Source organism: Haliotis rubra, unplaced genomic scaffold, assembly GCF_003918875.1.
Source record: "Haliotis rubra isolate DU_JTF1 unplaced genomic scaffold, ASM391887v1 Scf715, whole genome shotgun sequence".
In the NCBI taxonomy this organism is placed as follows: Eukaryota; Metazoa; Mollusca; class Gastropoda; order Lepetellida; family Haliotidae; genus Haliotis; species Haliotis rubra.
This window is the reverse complement of record NW_025767430.1, coordinates 401,255-420,712: the sequence shown is the minus strand read 5'-3', so window position 1 is coordinate 420,712 and position 19,458 is coordinate 401,255. Positions and strand designations below refer to the sequence as shown.

General features: G+C 37.3%; 1 protein-coding gene across 1 annotated transcript in view; it reads right to left on the bottom strand.

Annotated features, from left to right (window-relative positions):
• Positions 1–13,357, bottom strand: part of LOC124259260 (beta-1,3-galactosyltransferase 5-like) — a 49,462-nt gene extending 36,105 nt beyond the window's left edge. Inside the window, exon 1 of the mRNA XM_046693369.1 lies at positions 13,255–13,357. The gene's annotated coding sequence lies outside the window, so the exon portion shown is untranslated. The remainder of the gene's footprint in view (positions 1–13,254) is intronic.
• Between the last annotated feature and the right edge of the window lie 6,101 nt (positions 13,358–19,458).

Below are 19,458 nucleotides of genomic sequence, written 5' to 3'. Positions count from 1 at the left end.
TTGATATGCAAGTAATGTAAATTGATATGCAAGCACATTGGAATGCAAGCACATTGATATGCAAGCACATTGGAATGCAAGAACATGTACGGAATGAAATACAAGCACATTGATATGCAAGTAAATTGATATGCAAGCACATTGGAATGCAAGCACATTGGAATACAAGTACATGTACATTGGAATGCAAGCACATTGGTATGCAGGTACATTGGAATGCATGTACATGTACATTGGAATGCAAGCACATTGGAATGCAAGCACATTGATATGCAAGCAAATTGGAATGCAAGAACATTGAATGCAAGCACATTGGAATACATTGGAGTACATGTACATGGAATGCAAGCACATTGATATGCAAGACATTGGAATGCAAGCACATTGGAATGCAAGCACATTGGAATACAAGTACATGTACATTGGAATGCAAGCACATTGGAATGCAAGCACATTGATATGCAAGCACATTGGAATACAAGCACATTGATATGCAAGCACATTGGAATGCAAGCACATTGGTATGCAAGCACATTGGAATACAAGTACATGTACATTGGAATGCAAGCACATTGGAATACAAGTACATGTACATTGGAATGCAAGCACATTGGCATGCAAGTACATTGATTATGCAAGTACATTGGAATGCAAGCACATTGGAATGCAAGCACATTGATATGCAAGTACATTGAAATGCAAGTAAGTACATTGAATGCAATGGAATGCACACATTGTGCATTTGGAATTGACAAGTACATGTACATTGGAATGCAAGCACATTGGAATACAAGCACATTGGAATACATGTACATTGGAATGCAAGCACATTGGTATGCAGGTACATTGGAATGCATGTACATGTACATTGATATGCAAGAACATTGGAATACAAGTACATGTACATTGGAATGCAAGCACATTGGAATGCAAGCACATTGATATGCAAGCACATTGGAATGCAAGTACATTGGAATACAAGTACATGTACATTGGAATGCAAGCACATTGGAACGCAAGCACATTGGTATGGAAGCACATTGGAATACAAGTACATGTACATTGTAATGGAAGCAGATTGGCATACAAGTACATTGGAATGCAAGGACAATGCAAGCACATTGATATGCAAGCACATTGGTCTGCAAGTACTGGTACATTGGAATGCAAGCACAGTGGAATGCATGTACATTGGAATGCAAACACATTGGAATGCAAGCACATTGATATGCAAGTACATTGATATGCAAGTACATTGATATGCAAGTACATTGGAATGCAAGTACATGTGCATTGGAATGCAAGCACATTGGTATGCAATTACATTGATATGCAAGTACATTGATATGCAAGCACATTGAAATGCATGTACATGTACATTGGAATGCAAGCACATTGGAATACAAGTACATATACATTGGAATGCAAGCACATTGGAACGCAAGCACATTGGTATGGAAGCACATTGGAATACAAGTACATGTACATTGTAATGGAAGCAGATTGGCATACAAGTACATTGGAATGCAAGGACAATGCAAGCACATTGATATGCAAGCACATTGGTCTGCAAGTACTGGTACATTGGAATGCAAGCACAGTGGAATGCATGTACATTGGAATGCAAACACATTGGAATGCAAGCACATTGATATGCAAGTACATTGATATGCAAGTACATTGATATGCAAGTACATTGGAATGCAAGTACATGTGCATTGGAATGCAAGCACATTGGTATGCAAGTACATTGATATGCAAGTACATTGATATGCAAGCACATTGAAATGCATGTACATGTACATTGGAATGCAAGCACATTGGAATACAAGTACATGTACATTGGAATGCAAGCATATTCGAATGCAAGCACATTGATATGCAAGCACATTGGAATGCAAGCACATTGGAATGCATGTATGGAATGCATATCAATGTGCTTGCATTCCAATGTACATGTACTTGTATTCCAATGTGCTTGCATTCCAATGTATATGTACTTGTATTCCAATGTGCTTGCATTTCAATGTGCTTGCATTCATTGTGCTTGCATATCAATGTGCTTGCATTCGAATATGCCTGCATTCCAATGTACATGTACATGCATTCCAATGTGCTTGCATTCCAATGTGCTTGCATATCAATGTACTTGCATTCGAATATGCTTGCATTCCAATGTACATGTACTTGTATTCCAATGTGCTTGCATTCCAATGTACATGCAAGTACATGTACATTGGAATGCAAGTACATTGGAATGCAAGTACAAGTACATTGGAATGCAAGCACATTGGCATACAAGTACATGTACATTAGAATGCAAGCACATTGGCATACAAGTACATTGGTATGCAAGTGCTTGTACATTGGAATGCAAGCACAGTGGAATGCAGGTACATTGGAATGGATGACAAGTGGGAGGGGATTGTCTTCAGTGACGAGCAGTGGGAGGGGATTGTCTTCAGTGACGAGCAGTGGGAGGGGATTGTCTTCAGTGACGAGCAATGGGAGGGGATTGTCTTCAGTGACGAGCAGTGGGAGGGGATTGTCTTAAGTGACGGGTGCAGTGAAAGGGGATTGTCTTCAGTGACGAGCAATGGGAGGGGATTGTCTTAAGTGACGGGTGCAGTGAAAGGGGATTGTCTTCAGTGACGAGCAGTGGGAGGGGATTCTCTTCAATGACGAGCAGTGGGAGGGGATTGTCTTCAATGACGAGCAATGGGAGGGGATTGTCTTAAGTGACGGGTGCAGTGAAAGGGGATTGTCTTCAGTGACGAGCAGTGGGAGGGGATTGTCTTCAGTGACGAGCAGTGACGGGTCACGGTTCACACTGATCACAAGGTACGGGTGTGGCAGGATTGAGGAACTTGCTCGTGAGGTTCACATATTTGGAGGGGCAGCATGAAGATTTGAGAAAAAGTTTATGCCAACAGTCGATCCAAATTGAAAGTCGTCCAGGGATCTTACTGTTATACAGTATCGGGACCAAGTCTTGACCCCATGCAGGTACATAGTCCCGGGTTGACATTTCAACGCGACAACGCTACGACCCATACAACAGTACTGACAAACAACGTCTCACGTTAAGCCGGCGTTCACGTGCAAGTTATGATATCCTATATTTAGTATACTCAATTAAAACACGTCATTCAGCATATCCATATAATATATGTTACTCTGCACATTAAGGAAACAGCATGTATAATTAGTATATACAAAAGATATTTAGTATAGCCATTTATAACATGCTATATTTAGAGTATCATTTTATAACATGCTATATTTAGAGTATCCTTATATAACATGCTACATTTATAGTATCATGTTATAACATGCTATATTGAGAGTAGGCTTTATAACATGCTATATTTGGAGTATCATTTTATAACATGCTATATTTAGAGTACCCATGTATAACATGCTATACTTAATATATTCATTTATAACATGCTATATTTAATATTTCCTTCTACTACGTGCTATATTTATCATAGCCATGTATAGTGTATCCATGTATATCTGTATATTATAGTGTATCCATGTATATCTGTATATTATAATGTATCCATGTATATCTGTATATTATAGTGTATCCATGTATATCTGTATATTATAGTGTATCCGTGTATATCTGTATATTATATTGTATCCATGTACATCTGTATATTATAGTGTATCCATGTATATCTGTATATTATAGTGTATCCATGTATATCTGTATATTATAGTGTATCCATGTATATCTGTATATTATAGTGTATCCATGTGTATCTGTATATTATATTGTATCCATGTATATCTGTATATTATAGTGTATCCATGTATATCTGTATATTATAGTGTATCCATGTATATCTGTATATTATAGTGTATCCATGTATATCTGTATATTATAGTGTATCCATGTATATCTGTATATTATAGTGTATCCATGTATATCTGTATATTATAGTGTATCCATGTATATCTGTATATTATAGTGTATCCATGTATATCTGTATATTATAGTGTATCCATGTATATCTGTATATTATAGTGTATCCATGTATATCTGTATATTATAGTGTATCCATGTATATCTGTATATTATAGTGTATCCATGTATATCTGTATATTATAGTGTATCCATGTATATCTGTATATTATAGTGTATCCATGTATATCTGTATATTATAGTGTATCCATGTATATCTGTATAGTATAGTGTATCCATGTATATCTGTATATTATAGTGTATCCATGTATATCTGTATATTATAGTGTATCCATGTATATCTGTATATTATAGTGTATCCATGTATATCTGTATATTATAGTGTATCCATGTATATCTGTATACTATAGTGTATCCATGTATATCTGTATATTATAGTGTATCCATGTATATCTGTATATAATAGTGTATCCATGTATATCTGTATATTTAGAAAATCCATGTATATCTGTATATTATAGTGTATCCATGTATATCTGTATATTTAGAAAATCCATGTATGTCTGTATATATAGTAAATCCATGTATATCTGTATATTTATTAATCCATGTATATCTGTATATTTATTAATCCATGTATATCTGTATATTTATTAATCCATGTATATCTGTATATTTATTAATCCATGTATATCTGTATATTTTGTGTATCCATGTATATCTGTATATAGATAGATTATCTTTATTTCCTCCAAAAATATGAAGATTGTTTCATGTTACAACAAAGTGTCAAGTTGAATATACAATGACTCAGTAGACAGTTAATTGTGCAGATATTTTAGAATGACAGACTGACATAAACTCAGCCACTAATAACATAACTTCCGCCCATTCTGTCATATTTAAGTTACCAAGTGTTGTACAAGATCCACCAAGTAAATCAGCAATTATTACATCGTCATCATTTTCCCAAAAGTCAACAAAATCAGATATTGATATAATATCACAAATCCTTTCAAACATTTCATTTCTCAAATCATTAAGATGTGTACAGGACATAATAACATGTTTAACAATATCAGAAGCTACTATTCCACATATACACTCTCTGGATTCAATCTTTTACAGCCAATGTGAATAATATGAGAGAGTTTGTAAAATTTAGGCTTTTAATCAAGGCTAGTTCCCACAGTCTACTTGGATTAAAAGGCTCTCGGATAAGGCAATATCTTGAGAGATCCTCTCTCACTGCTATCTGATGACACAACAGACTCTCGTAAGCATCACAGATTCTGGATTTAACAATATCATTCCATTTTGCTTTAGTACATATAACCCTGTTGTGATGTATGTATTAACAGCGTCAAACAAGCCATACTTGTTTACGAGCTTAACCATGTACAGGATAGGTGACGGGGATTTACCAATGGTAGTCATACATCTGGATTCAAATAGACGATGAAGAAATAATTGTTTAACAACATAGGCATCATTTAGACGGCAGATTCTACCAAACATAAGCAACAAGATTTTTCTATATACCCTTGAATTGGCAGTAGGCCCAGGGTATCTAGAACCACAGGAGAAGCAGTGCGTTTAGGCAGACCTTGTACCTTTCTACAGAAATACCTTTGTGTTAACTCCAACACGTCCAATTCTTTTGACGTTAAGCTGCTCCAGACAGTACAACCATATAAAGCACATGGTAAAATGACATTGTTCCATATACGACAAGCACAAATAGGATTGAGTGAACCATAGCACAAGCCAAGGTCATGATACATATTAACCAGTTTACGTGCTTTTTCACATGATGACATTGTTCTATCATACGATTTATTACATGAAGACAACTGAACTCCAGCGTACGTAACAGATTGCATGAGAGGGATGGCCACAGAACCAAGATACAGACTAACTGGTGTAAGATATCTGTCTGTATTGAATACAAGCAAGGCACTTTTACTGACGTTATACTTCAATTTCCACTTCAAACCATAATCGTACACAGCTTCTAGAAGAGTCTGAGAATTATGTGGATTGCTGGAGGTTAAAGTAGTATCATCAGCAAGAAGAATACCTGGACAGTGTCCCCATGGAAGCTGGAGACCTAGACCCGACTTATCTAAACTCTGCATTAGATCGTTGATGTACAGGCTGAATAGCCAAGCGGAAATGACTCGCCCCTGTCCTACACCTTGACTGATTCTAAAGCTATCAGACAGGAAACCAGCATAGGAAACACATGATTGCATGGACAAGTATGACATTCGAAGCAGTCTCCAGATTTTACCTCTTATACCGAGATTATACAGTTTGAGAAACAATCCATCCAACCAAACTCGGTCAAAGGCCTTCTCATTATCGAGAAATACACAAAACACTGGGGATTTTCTTTCTCTATAGTATGAAATGGTTTCTATCAAGGTCAGTGCAGCTGTATCAGCTCCAAGATGTTTTCGAAACCCAAACTGGAGGCGATGTGGATAGTTACTTAGCTTAAGTGAAGCCCATCTTTCAATTCTAGACAAAATGAGACGTTCAAATAGTTTGCCTATAGTTGATGTAAGGGTTATCCCACGGTAATTGAGGGGTCGCATTTACTCTTCCCTTTCCCTTTATGTATTGGTATGATATGTCCAATATTATATATCTCTGGGATATACTCATACTTTAAGATGTTATTAAACAGGACACAGAGCTGGGATGTTAGGGACCTGCCTGCATACTTTAAGTGCTCATTACACAAGCTATCAGGGCCAGGAGATTTGCCATTCTTAAGGCGTTTTAATGAAGAGACGATTTCATCACTGGTAAATGGAACATCCAATATTTCTTGAAAATATCTTGCTTGTTGTGAACAATAGAAGACATTTCCTCACAAACACCCTTTGAAAATCATGGTCATAATCGTCTAGTTCAGAAGGTGTAGCAAGTTTACAGAAATATTTGCCAAATGAGTTACATATCTCTTGAGAAGTGCTGCTAATTTCAGATTCAAAAGTTAGGGTTCTTATATGCCCCTTTTATTTTTCAATCGTTTGGTTGTTCTAAAAAGTCGTTTATGTCCAATTCAGCAGCATTATAAACTTCCTGTAGCTTTTCATTTTCCGATTTTCGCTTAGATGTTCTAAACATTCTTCTGAACACAGACTTTGCTTGTTTATATTGTACATATGAAACATCATCTGTTGAGCGTGGTTTACCCTTTCTACCCAAATCTTACGTCTTCTTCGCATATCAACATGGAGGGGTTTAATATTGTCTCTCTTCCAGCCAGGGTTAAGATATGGTCGGAAAGAAGTTACTGGAATGTATGCAACAGCTGTTGCTAGAAGACATTGGGTAATGTACTCATTATGTGCTTCAATACAGTCACTAGCACATGAATAACTATCAGGGGTAAAATCCAGTCCACGGAAACAGTTTTCTGTTTCATGGCGATAGAGGGTGTGTTCGTCACAGCTTGCTTTACGCCAGTTCAGTCTATATCCACTAGACTGAGTTGGTTCTGGTAGAACATTGAAGGTCATCATCACAGGTAGATGGTCCGATACTGTGAAGGGAGCGTTGGTATCTATGCAGTGGGTTAACACACTGCTCATGTTGTCCTCTCTAATGAATATGTAGTCTATCAGCGATTTGACAGTTTCACTTTTGTTTCTGTAGGAGTACGCCATGTTGTCGTGTAGAGGTATAACAGATGATAGATGTCTTGTGTTCACAGCCCGCCACAGATGTCTAGCACGCAGTTTCAACGCACAAGCTTGCCGTAGGTCTGCATTAAAGTCTCCCATAATCAAAGTAGTACCAATCTGAGAATAAATGTCATACAATGCCATGACGTCGTTGAGAGCTTCTATATAAGCACTATCAGGAACATTGGACGACGGGAGGTGGGTACCGAGTAGAAATAAGCTTTGTGAAGAAAGTTTGATTTCAACTGCTATTATCCTGTCACTCGGTGTGTCAATCTGCCGCATAGATCGACATATAGCAGAACGTATGAAGAAGCAGACGCCGCCAGATCCGCGTTGATTACGTTCGTGTTGTTGCGAGCATTTAACGAACACATTAAAATCACTGTTTATGGACTCAAGGAAATGTTCATTATGCGACTGAAGCCAGTGTTCACATACAAAGACAATATCACATGTTCTTAGTTGTTCTGTAAGGTAGTTTGTTCCGTACATAACTCCTCTCACATTCCAGGTAAGTAAGTGGAAAGTCATGAGAAGAAAAGTCAATGGTATAAATGATGTCATGTTCATATTAATCATGTCGACTTATAATCGTTTCCATACCATTCTTTGCTTGGAACCCATTCTCTGCATCTCACTCCATCTGGCCAAAACTTGCTGTCTTGGGTTATCTTTCTGGCATCATCTTCAGACGCGTTGATACGGATGGTGAAGGTGGGGTTATCTCCCTTCCAGTGTTTGAGAAGCTGGGTGTGGGTGATGTTAACACTTCGTTGTTGTGCATAGTCACAGATGGCATCTTGCACTGTTTCAAATTGTTCATCAGCACTGACATATGATAGTACTAGTCTCTTAGTCTTCACTTTAACTGATCCACGAAATGCTCTTTTCCAGTGTGTATCGAAGACAACGCGACGTTGTGTAGTCGCTTTGTTTTGATTGGATATCCCCACTTTCATCTGCGTTAGTACATGATGATTATCTGCTTGTACCTGAATTTGAGGTGTCACGCTTGGTTGGGCATTACTGGCTGGGGAAACAATAGGCGAGTCCGGGTGGAGATCAGAGCGCAAGCTCGGGCTCGGGCTAGCAGGTGATTGGACCATTGTTGCATATGTCGGACTCAGCTTGTCTGTTGACAAGTTCGCATTGTCTGTCGCTGCAATCTTGGTTCGAGTATTTATACAGTCTATTTTCCCGTCAATTGTAGTGGCCTTTTTGTTAATTGCTAAGAGTTCATCAGAGATTGTCGTTTCTAGTGAAAGAATGTGTTTTTCTTTCGTAAAACTTCTCCTCTCAATAAATTGTTTTCTGATGTAAGAATATCCAACTGAGATGATAGATGGTGATTTTCATCTGACTGACGTTTCACCTCATCATTTTTCTTTCCCATGAAGTAATGAGCTCAAGCATGTCTGATGAGTATTTATCATAAACGTCTCGACAACGCTACGACCCATACAACAGTACTGACAAACAACGTCTCACGTTAAGCCGGCGTTCACGTGCAAGTTATGATATCCTATATTTAGTATACTCAATTAAAACACGTCATTCAGCATATCCATATAATATATGTTACTCTGCACATTAAGGAAACAGCATGTATAATTAGTATATACAAAGGATATTTAGTATAGCCATTTATAACATGCTATATTTAGAGTATCATTTTATAACATGCTATATTTAGAGTATCCTTATATAACATGCTACATTTATAGTATCATGTTATAACATGCTATATTGAGAGTAGGCTTTATAACATGCTATATTTGGAGTATCATTTTATAACATGCTATATTTAGAGTACCCATGTATAACATGCTATACTTAATATATTCATTTATAACATGCTATATTTAATATTTCCTTCTACTACGTGCTATATTTATCATAGCCATGTATAGTGTATCCATGTATATCTGTATATTATAGTGTATCCATGTATATCTGTATATTATAATGTATCCATGTATATCTGTATATTATAGTGTATCCATGTATATCTGTATATTATAGTGTATCCGTGTATATCTGTATATTATATTGTATCCATGTACATCTGTATATTATAGTATATCTGTATATTATAGTGTATCATGTATATCTGTATATTATAGTGTATCCATGTATATCTGTATATTATAGTGTATCCATGTATATCTGTATATTATAGTGTATCCATGTATATCTGTATATTATAGTATCCATGTATATCTGTATATTATAGTGTATCCATGTATATCTGTATATTATAGTGTATCCATGTATATCTGTATATTATAGTGTATCCATGTATATCTGTATATTATAGTGTATCCATGTATATCTGTATATTATAGTGTATCCTGTATATTATAGTGTATCCATGTATATCTGTATATTATAGTGTATCCATGTACATCTGTATATTATAGTGTATCCATGTATATCTGTATAGTATAGTGTATCCATATATATCTGTATATTATAGTGTATCCATGTATATCTGTATATTATAGTGTATCCATGTATATCTGTATATTATAGTGTATCCATGTATATCTGTATATTATAGTGTATCCATGTATATCTGTATACTATAGTGTATCCATGTATATCTGTATATTATAGTGTATCCATGTATATCTGTATATAATAGTGTATCCATGTATATCTGTATATTGAGAAAATCCATGTATATCTGTATATTATAGTGTATCCATGTATATCTGTATATTTAGAAAATCCATGTATGTCTGTATATATAGTAAATCCATGTATATCTGTATATTTATTAATCCATGTATATCTGTATATTTATTAATCCATGTATATCTGTATATTTATTAATCCATGTATATCTGTATATTTATTAATCCATGTATATCTGTATATTTAGTAAATCCATGTATATATATATATATATAGTAAATCCATGTATATCTGTATATTTTGTGCATCCATGTATATCTGTATATTTTGTGTATCCATGTATATCTGTATATTATAGTGTATCCATGTATATCTGTATATATAGTAAATCCATGTATATCTGTATATTATAGTGTATCCGTGTATATCTGTATATATAGTAAATCCATGTATATCTGTATATTTTGTGTATCCATTTAAACGCTGCAAACGCTGCTATATTAAACAATCCGTTTAACGCGCTACACCCTCGGCAGTTGATACGTAGACGTAACACCGACCACATTCGAGACATCAGAAACAAATGACTTACAGTATATACAAGAATCTAATCAGTCAAGAATTAAATATATTATATATACAAATCTTTATCTACAGAAGGCACCAATGATAGAGGAGCAGTTGCTTGTGCCACTGCTATTGGATTCTGAACAGCAGCATCTCGATTACCAGACAACTGCTCTACAGATGAAGCAACTGCCATATTAACAGCTCTAAAATATACATCAGTAATCAGTCCAAATATAACTAGTATATAATATTGTACCGTCAGGCTATTTAAACTAGGTCATGTATACATCCATTTTAATCAAACTGCATGAATTATATAATGTTCTTGCTTCTGGCCAATACGACATGGGTTTTGTTGGGTGACCAGTCATGTTGGCGTTTCTGGCACTGGTTCTGCTGCTAAAGAAGCACTCACAAAATCTGTGGCACCACTTCACCGATTATAAGCCGGTTGTTGAATGTTACATGAGCGATGTGACGGAAAAGAAGGGGAACACCCAAGAAGGTATCAATATGGGCGGCTACACCTACTTGGGCTGCCAGTTCAGATTTGAAGAGGCCATTTTAAGACGATGGCGTATTGTACACTGCAGATACGCTGGTGAATATTTATTGCTAGGTGAGGATCCTCCGTTCTGCATCCCTTGTGATGAAGTAATCGAGTAAATCCTGCTTGATTGTACTGACTTCTCCAGCACAAGGGATCAGTGATTCAAGTCGTCAATGAAGAATCTCTACTAATATTAATTCTCATTCAAACACTGGAGTTTTAAGAGAAATTGAATATAAGATAAATTTTGAAAAGCATATATATTGTAAATATAATTAAAACTTTTAACTAAGAAGGATGAATAAATAACTGAGATGGTTAGTTGTTATTACAGTACCTTCAACAAGGGTTCAAGAAGCATAAGTCACATTTCATTCAGTCTTTTTCGTTCGATTTTAATCGTAGCATACATGTTCTTTTAATGTAAGGCTATTTTGCTCAGATTTTTATGCTCTAAATTTATTCATCTTTAATGTACAAATTGTTCTCGTCGCGATATGGCTGAAATAATGTGATGTGATGTTAAATATTACCCCTCTCACTGTAAAGTGCTATATTTAGTTTATCCACTCAAAACAACGTATATCTATATAGTCACACACACGCGCACGCACACACACACACACACACATTTATATATATATATATATATGTGTGTGTGTGTGTATGGGTGGGTGGGTGGGTGGGTATGTGGGTGTATGTATGTGTGTGTGTGTATATATATATGGGTGTGGGTGTGTATGTATATGTGGGTGGGTGTGGGTGGGTGTATGTATATGTGGGTGGGTGTGGGTGGGTGTATGTATATGTGGGTGTGTGGGTGTATATGTGTGGGTGTGTGTGTGTATATGCATGTGTATAGTATACAGGATGAGTATATTCAATCAGAACATACTCTATTCTGTATATTTAATTATAAATATGCTATAGTCAGTATGTTTAATAATGTTATATGTTGCATATTCTATCAAAACATGCTTTATTCAGTTTATTCAGTTGTTCCATTCCAGATTTAGTATATTCAATTAATCAAATGCAGAAGGTATTACTGAACACTGTCATGCTGAGTGTGTTCAGTTGAATCATTGTAATCAGTATATTCAATTTAAGAATGAAATTTGAAGCAAACTGACCTACCAAAAAAAGACACACCTGGTGTTTTGTCATTATAGCCCCATGACAAGATGTTGTAAGTGATACCTACAGATCACGTTAATAGAAAAGTTCAACAATAGTCAGCACTAATATAAGCTCCAATTGTTTTTCTTAGTACCTTGAGATGAATCTAAATATCATAAAAAAAAAACATTACATTTTGCAAGACGATGTAACAATAGACAGGATTACATTTGTATGTGATATTTGCATGCCATTAAAGGACTGTTGCACATTTCGATGTTACGTTTTGAGGATTTAAATAGCCTTTTCTGTTTATTTCAATATGTCACATACCTTCATATATGTGTGTGGCGTGTCATGTCATTGAATTTAATTCTATTTAGTTCTTTGCTTGTCATTCGGTAATTCAGTATACTGTACGCACATGACGTTCTGTCTAGAATCAATCAGTATGGGAATACCGCATCAATATATAGTGTTCAGTGTGTGTATTGTCTGCGGGTTAATGCTGTCCTATTTTCAGGACTTCAGTCAATCAGAGCGCACTGTGGTCGAGAGACGTGACGCTGTGAACAAGAAATGGTGGACACGTGACTATCGGTGCGCGACCTTACAAAACAGACCGTCCACCGGCGAACTAGACCGTATAGACTGGGCAATAGTCAACAAGGATAGTCTATGTTAACGGAATATGGATTAATGGACACTTTCAGCAGTGTTTGGTCACCCTAGTACACACTTACCTGAATAAGTCAAGCTCCATGCATCGCATGTCAGTATTCCACTGTGCGCAGTAAACACACACTACCCTTTTACCCTAATGGTTGCCTAGCTACCTGGCTACCTGAATACTCCACATCACAAAGGATCTATACCACAGCTCCGGGCGGGTGTTCAGAAACGGGTTCTCCCACCTCCACAAAGGGAGCATACAGAACCGGATTAAAGTAAGCAGCCTGACAAGTGCGACTGCTGCACTCAAACCCAAACTTCAACAACTATAGATAAAAACTAATAGCGTGTTTTTCTTGTCGATCTGTCTACTACTGCCAGCAGACTGTGGCTACAGGCAGACAGCATCTGACAGTTGTCCTCTCACCGACACAGCCTCCATAACCAGGTATGTCATGCCCCATTAGACCACGCAAGGAAAGAACCTCAGTTGATGTTGACATGTTTTCAGCTGAAACTGTCAACGTTATATATTTAAGAAACTAAGTTCATTGGGCGCTTAGCGTTTAGCCTGCTGTATTGTTTTCACAATTTTAAGTCTGCCGGCTGAATTAATTTCAGTTGTAAAGAGGATGGGTGATTTTAAAGGTGTCCCCTATTTGTCAGTCAGTCGAGTACATAAAATTATATGGTTGAGTAAACAGAAAAGCAAAAGCTGTTACCCATTACGATAATGGACTAGTCCAGCTGAAAGTCCTTTCGTCAGACTGATTGACTGAGTTTAGTTTTACGCCGCTTTTAGCAATATTCCAGCAATATCACGGCGGGGGACACCAGAAATGGGCTTAACACATTGTGCCCATGTGGGGAATCGAACCCGGGTCTTCGGCGTGACGAGCCAACGCTTTAACCACTAGGCTACCCCACCGCCCCTCCTTTCGTCAGACACTTTAGAAGAATAAGGTAAAATGTATAGTGTGGCATAGGTGCAGTTACATATTTACACAATAAAGCACATATTTTAATGATCAATAAAGCACTAAAACTAAATAAAGTACTGAAAGTCAGAGACCCAGGTCGTCACTGTCGTCCACCCAGGTCGTCACTGTCGCCAACCCAGGTCGTCACTGTCGTCCACCCAGGTCACATAGTCAACTCTCTTTATTCCACTACTGAAGAGGCCACAGGCCTATAGTACAAAATATAAAAAACAATAATGGCATACAATCACAATGTTTGCAAACGTTATTTTCTATGTTCAAAAGCATGGTATATATACATACCAACGAATATAAGTTGTATTATTAGAGTTCTTTATCAAATTAAATTTAAACATGGTAGGATGTGAATAGTAATATTGTGGTAGATATTTTGTCCTTAAATCAGCATAGTAAGGACATACCAGCAAAAAGTGGAACTCATCTTCAATTACATTTAGTGCACAAAATTTGCACAATCTGTTTTCTCTTGGAATATTATAATATCTGCCCTTCTCGATCATAAGACCATGTGAAGAGCATCTAAATCTGGATAATGAAACGTGGAATTTTCTAAGATTAATATCGTGTAGGTATTGCTCTGTATGGAAAAAAGATTTAAAAGTACTGTAAAAAGTGGATTTGGGCGACTGTATTAAAGATGAGTTCAAGGTCTGAATGTATATATCTTTTAATCTTTGCGATAAAGCATTATAAAATGACTTTGGGCAGGTAATCTTTTGTGACAAAAATACATCACTAAAACCACAATGATTTAGTAAATTTCTAACATTCGTTACCCAATTTGATTTTCCGTTGGTGTCAAACAAATACATCATGTTATAACATTTCTTAGGAAATCTTGATGCAGGCATATTCAAGAGCTTTACCCAGTATTTGATAACTGTTATCTGTGCTTCTAGATAAAGTGGGAAGCGACCGCATTCACCATAGATCATCACGTTTGGGGTATTTAATTTAACCCCTAAGACTTTTTTACACGCGTACAAGTGGACCTTTTCTAATGCTTCCAACCGAGAAAACCCCAAACTTCTACCCCATATAGCAAAATTGGTTAAATTTTTGTATCAAATATTTTGAAATATGTTTTGAAATTTACATTGCCCAATTTCTTTAAATTACCGCAAATGCCCATAAAAACCTTTCGTCCCTGTAAAGCAGCACTATTACCATGATGATACCATGATAACGTATTGGCAAAATGGACCCCTAGATATTTATATCCTTTAACAACTTCTAAGTAGTCTCCGTTATAAAGCCATTTTTCTGATTCGGACAATTTAACGCCATTCTTAAAGACAACAACCTTTGTTTTATTTGTATTTACATTAAGCTTAGATTCACGACAATGGCTTTCCAGCAAGGTAATTTGTTTTTGTAGACCCTTCACTGTACTTGAGAACATGATGACATCATCAGCAAACAATAACAAAAATACCTTAACAATGTCCGGGTGCAACTGAATACCATCTGTACAAGTTTGATACACAACTGACGCTAATTCATTTATAAAGAAAATGAACAGAAATGGGCTTAGTATACAGCCTTGGCGTACACCAACATTGCAATCAAATGTTGATGACATAACACCTTTGTTACGCACGCATGCTTTCACATTGTTATATATATTACATAATAGTTTTCCCTTTTGCTACTCAAGCCGTTCTGGGTGAGTAGTTTCCATAATTTGTACCTATCAACCGAGTCGAATGCCTTAGCAAAATCTACAAATAAAACATAAAATTTACCACCTTTACGTGAGATATAACGCTGTACAAGGCTTTGGAGAATATACATATTGTCAGTGGTTGAGTAGCCCTCTCTAAAGCCCGCTTGTGATTCGTGAATTCTATCTTTCGAATCAGCCCAGATTCGTCAACCCAGGTCGTCACTGTTGTCCATACAGGTCGTCACTGTCGCCAACCAAGGTCGTCACTGTCGTCCACCCAGGTCGTCACTGTCGTCCATCCAGGTCGTCACTGTCGTCCACACAGGTCGTCACTGTCGTCCATCCAGGTCGTCACCGTCCATCCAGGTCGTCACCGTCGTCCATCCAGGTCGTCACCGTCGTCCAACCAGGTCGTCACCGTCGTCCACCCGTCCAACCAGGTCGTCACCGCAGTCCAACCAGGTCGTCACCGTCGTCCAACCAGGTCGTCACCGTCGTCCAACCAGGTCGTCACCGCCGTCCAACCAGGTCGTCACTGTCGTCGTTGACTGGAACAGCTGCTGGCACATTAGGCCAGGTTTCCACAGCATCCATCCAAACATCTTGGACGTGAGCCAACGGAAGAAGAGGCAAGGCAGATGGCCGTCGAATCCATTTCTCCACTTCAGGGTCATCACGGTCCAGGGGCCTGTACCTTCCGCCATATCGCCTGGGAAGGGAATTCCTACTGGACAGCTCTAGATCTGGTGGCAGTCATCTCTGAATCTGGTTTGGCAAGAGGATGATTCCCGATGCGTTGGGACGTGGAGGAGACTCAGTAGGCGGTGGGTAGATAGCAATAGAGTGATATAACATCGGCATGCTAGGTTCTTCTCGCGCTCGTTTACGAAGGGGGCTGATGAAACCGAGTCGTGTTTCGTCTGATGGCGGATGATTATGTTCACTGGAATCACAAAATTCCCTCCAGTTGTGTCTCCGTGACATACTCTGCTTGCTGCAAACCTGCCACAGTTGTAATAGTTCCAACTATTGTGAACCACGCATATCTATATGCATTGCTTTGTTCAAACATCCGCAATCTCAGTTGAGAAGTCATTTACAAGAATCTTTTAAAAGAAGAGGGGCGGTGGGGTAGCCTAGTGGTTAAAGCGTTCGCTCGTCACGCCGAAGACCCAGGTTCGATTCCTACATGGGTACAATGTGTGAAGCCCATTTCTGGTGTACCCCGCCGTAATAAGGTCACTCACTCACTCATTTAAAAGAAGAACAATTATACAGACTTATGGTTTAGTCAGTAGAAAGGGTAAATCAGAGACTTGGTAATAGTACAAATCAGTATATATTCGAGCAACCAGTTATAAGGATTATGCCCTTATAATAATAATAATAATAAATATATATTTATATAGCGCTAATTTCCAGTTCTGTTAAACTGCTCAAAAGCGCTTTTGGGCAATGAATTGTCCTGGGGAATATGTACAACAGTGAGTCTATATACACGGAGAGTTTGCAGTTCAAACGTAACATGAGGTGAAGAGGTAGGTTTTCAGGTGTGATTTGAATGTTTCTATGTTCTAAGAAGATCGTAATTCAAAGCAAACGCTGTGCTATGATCCTACAGAACAGGGGATTATCTAATTAGGGGAGTGGTGACCAGAATTTGGGCTAATTAGGACTGATCGGACTGATCTATTATTACAGGGTGTTCTCTCTTTGCCGTACTAATCCTTAGAACAATGGGAATTAAGGCTATAGTCTGTTTTAGAAATGGAAGTATGCCAGCAAAGGGCTAGTCCCGTAAGTTCGACCTTTGGGTCGAGGTAAAAATTCTTTGATGTTGTGACAACGGTGTTGATTCAAGGGATTAAGACACTGGTTTTCTACAAAATGTAAAATGTGTTCATTCAGGCAACGAAATATGAATATGTGTACCAGGGGGTTGACATGTGTCCCAGCGGGTTTAGTGATTGTGTTTAGGTCACTCAATTCATTACCAGAGGGTTATTCCATTTCATACATAAACTTGCATGCTATAAGAATGTTGGAAATGACAGTTTTCATCACCATTTACACATCTTCAGTTATGGCAAATGCACAGTAAGTGTCTTCCTACTTTTCGTGATGGAAGATACCTTTGTGTAAATGGTTATATGTTCATTGTGAACAAGAGGAAAAGGGGAGAATGGATCTCGTGGAGATGCATTCAGAAAGACTGAGAATCATCAGTCTCAACAGTGAACGACATAATTTCCAAAATACCTGGAGACCACAACCACGGACCAAGTCAAGGTATATCTTTTCGACTATACCAAAAATAACGATTATATGTTCATTTTTATTATTTCAACACTGACGGTACCTGCACCAACAACAACCTCGAGGGTTGGCATGGCCGTCTCCAGAAGGTTGTGTGAAAACACCCCAGCCTCTACGAGATGGCCAAGTTCTTGTCAGATGAACAAGGACTGAACGAGGTAAAGATACTTCAGTAGGATGCCGGCCAAAGACTGCCCCAAAAAAGATATTTGGAGAGACGACTAGACACTTTGAAGTTTGGGCTTGCAAATAACGACCTGACATTGAGCTAGTACCTGGACAATGCCTCGTATTCTGTGAAGCTGTTGAGCTCCTGATTCTTGGTTCTGGCACATCTGTGCTGCCTATATATTGTGCTTTCACCATATATTGTGCTTTCACCATATATGAGTTGTATTTATTTAATTTAATTCCAAAAGAAATGGTCATTTGTTGTGCTATAAACTTTTTTTTATAAATAGTGTTAGTTTACGTATTGCATATTATGTTCTTTAAAGTTGCTTATTTTAGTACTATAAACATTATATGAATATATTATGTTTATGATTGTGTATTATATATTATGTAGACAATAGAAATTACGGTCCAATAAATGCTTAAATAAAAAATGACATTTTACACCGTGATCTTTGTTCGGTTATTTTTCGGTGAACATTTTAGCAGCAACCACACCGTTGTAGAAACATTGACTGCCCATTGTCTAGAATCAGTCGACCCTACAGACATACCCCGGCAACCAGTTTGTTTTTACACCCATCCAAAGTCGGACTTACGGGACCTAACCGCCAGCAAATAAGGAGAAACGGTAAAGTTTATGACATTTTGTTTATTGCATATTACACCCGCAAATGCGATAAATACACGAATCTGAATCATTTGAAAAATATGGTGACATTTTTATTTTTACCAATATTACATGTAACATCAACGTGATAAAAAGGTGCATGAACATAGGAGAACAGAAAAGTCGGGTACAAGAATACGAAACCTTTTTGTTATGTCGGAATATGAATTCTTTGACAATGTCTGTTATGTTTGAATATGAATTATTTGACAAATATGGTGAAAATTAAAATTGTATTGCAAATATCATCTGAAAATACACAGATACATGTATGCGTTAAATGTCACTTATCGTTTATTTCACATGACATGACACTTAAGGGCTGCGCAATATAACAACTTTATCGGTATTTACCTGTTCAGGCATTAAAACGATACGTATTGCGACACGCTGGTCGAAAACAGGTATTTTGACATGCATTAGGAAAACTTCGTAACACTCGGAAATC